The sequence below is a fragment of the Protobothrops mucrosquamatus genome, unplaced genomic scaffold (assembly GCF_001527695.2).
Source record: "Protobothrops mucrosquamatus isolate PMUCROS unplaced genomic scaffold, P.Mucros_1.0 scaffold2913, whole genome shotgun sequence".
Taxonomy (NCBI): domain Eukaryota; kingdom Metazoa; phylum Chordata; class Lepidosauria; order Squamata; family Viperidae; genus Protobothrops; species Protobothrops mucrosquamatus.
In genome coordinates, this window is record NW_015388939.1 from 32,793 (window position 1) to 35,529 (window position 2,737).

At 44.1% G+C, this 2,737-nt stretch overlaps 1 protein-coding gene across 1 annotated transcript in view; it reads left to right on the forward strand.

Annotated features, from left to right (window-relative positions):
• LOC107296641 (F-box/LRR-repeat protein 20) overlaps positions 1–2,737 on the forward strand; it is a gene marked incomplete at its 5' end in the record, with an annotated part of 96,189 nt that overhangs the window by 22,981 nt on the left and 70,471 nt on the right. The gene's annotated exons all lie outside the window — the stretch shown is intronic.

Below are 2,737 nucleotides of genomic sequence, written 5' to 3' on the forward strand. Positions count from 1 at the left end.
TATATATATATATATATATATATATATATATATATATATATATATATATATATATATATATATATATATATATATATATATATATATATATATATATGTAGAAATAACACTAATAACACTAAAAATTCGACTCTTGGGAAAAAATCATATCCAAATAAATACAGACCACCAAGAGAGCATCTATAAAATATAGAATTTAATCTACCTAGCTTTCATCAACAAAACGTTTGACATCGTCAGGGTTAAAAGGCAAGTACCGATTGAAGTCTTATATGCCGTTGCCAAGTGTCTGTTTCCGGCTTCTGGAGCGCGTGACTGGCCCCAGCTGATCCTGCCGTACTTCGAGCCTATTGCTCACGTCATCGTTCACCCCTCTCTTTCTTCGAGCTTGTGTTTCCTCCCCTACCGCCCCATTTGCTATTGTAATGTTATGCGTATTCAGGGGCCAGCTGTTACAGCCCTTCCTTCGTGCAGCCCCTCCAGTATTCCGTATGTGATTGTATCCCAGGTCCGAGGGGGGGAGAGGGGGATCATCCCCTATGCTCTTACAAATCCCAGGAACTGATTCCATCAATCGCCACGTCGATTTGTGCTCTGCACACCAAGCCCTAAGAGTGTGGAATACCAGCCGCCGCACGGATGACCATGGAAGATTCAGCTATGGACTGCATGATCGGAAGAAGAAGACCCCTTGGTACCTGCACCCTCCATCACCCACTCACCCACCATCGGATGGACAACTCCCACCGAGTCACCAGTGGATGGTCTCCAATAAACATCCCCCGCAGGAACCGTCAAGGCACCTGAGAAGTGACTCTGCCCTGGAATGGGGAAACAACATACCCGGCTGTGGAATGGAGTCTGAGGGACAGGAGGGCAGAAGGTCGGAAGACCATAATAAAGAGGGACTACTTTGTAATGGCACCAGCAGACATACGATGATAACTCGATCAAGGCAGAAGGAAGGAGAACACCCCCCTCCAGTGCAATTAGCAACTCTCCGGCAGCAGACTGAACGAGAGAGCGCTATTAATGGGATAGTTACGGAGGGCGCTCGGGAGACACGTGAGGACGAAGAAATGGGAACGGGGTGTATGCCGCACAGAACCGGGGTTGGTAGGAGAAAAAGGAGAGAACCTCCGCTATGGCACGAGGATAACAGCAGGCAGGAACGGAGTGGGGACGGGATTTGTAAGAGCATAGGGGATGATCCCTCTCTCCCCCCCTCAGACCTGGGATACAATCACATACGGAATACTGGAGGGGCTGCACGAAGGAAGGGCTGTAACAGCTGGCCCCTGAATACGCATAACATTACAATAGCAAATGGGGCGGTAGGGGAGGAAACACAAGCTCGGAGAAAGAGAGGGGTGAATGATGATGTGAGCAATAGGCTCGAAGTACAGCAGGATCAGCTGGGGCCAGTCACGTGCTCCAGGAGCCGGAAACAGACACTCGGCAACGGCATATAAGACTTCAATCGGTACTTGCCTTTAACCCTGACAATGTCAAACGTTTTGTTGATGAAAGCTAGGTAGATTAAATTCTATATTTCATAGATGTTCTCTTGGTGGTCTGTATTTATTTGGTTATATATATATATATATATATATATATATATATATATATATATATATATATATACACANAAACTTTGTATAGTTTGATATACTCCTGGTGTTCACAGTTTGTTTTTGGAAAGATATATATATATATATATATATATATATATATATATATATATATATATATATATATATATATATATATATATATATATATATATATATATATATATATATATATATATATATATATATATATATATATATATATATATATATATATTGTATCGAAATAATCACGACCACCAAGAGAAGTATAAAATGTTTAAAAGCAGTTAAAAGTTTAAAAGCAATTAAAACACTGTTAAAAATAAAGGCAACCAAGCTTTCGTCGGGCTCTCCCGACATCATCAGGGTTGACAAGGCGGTTCTTAGGGAGGGTTTATATGCTGCTTCCAAATGTCTGCATCCGGCTACGGGACCGCATGATCGGGCCCCGGTATGTGCGCTCCTGCGCTGTGAGTATCCTTGTTTTACCCGCATGTAACTTTTTTACCTTCCTTTCCCGTTTATCATTATGGGGCCCTTGAGTATCTCTATCATGGGTTGGCTGAGGTTCTTTCCTACATCTCCCCTCCACTTCATCTTCCACACCCTTTCCCTCAGTCTCATCATTTTTACAGGGTCTAATCCAGCCGCAATCGATCCTTCCCCCCCTTTCTCCAATCCTCGTATCCGGCGGATCGCCTCCCTCTGTACCATCCTCCTGACTGCTCCGCCCCCCCAATCTCTCATGGCTCTTGTCTTTCATGTGGGGACGCCCTCCTACCTCCCGGGGTCCCCTTTCTGCACCTGATCCCATTAAGGTGTGTTGGTTGGGCTGTCTTTCCTGCCCATGCGGCATCCCCCATTCACCTCCATCTATCGTACCCTTCAAACATTCACCCATATTCGGATCCTCTTTCTTCCACGGACAACGATTGGAGCACATAGCGATGGCCCAACATCGACCCAAGTTTTGGGCCCGCTATGTGGATGACACATTCACCGTCATCAAGAGGGACCAGAAAGCTGACTTTATGGGCATATTGAATTCGGTATACCCGGATATCCAATTTACTATCGAGGAAGAAAATCAGGGCTCTCTAGCGTTTTTAGACGTGTTAGTTACC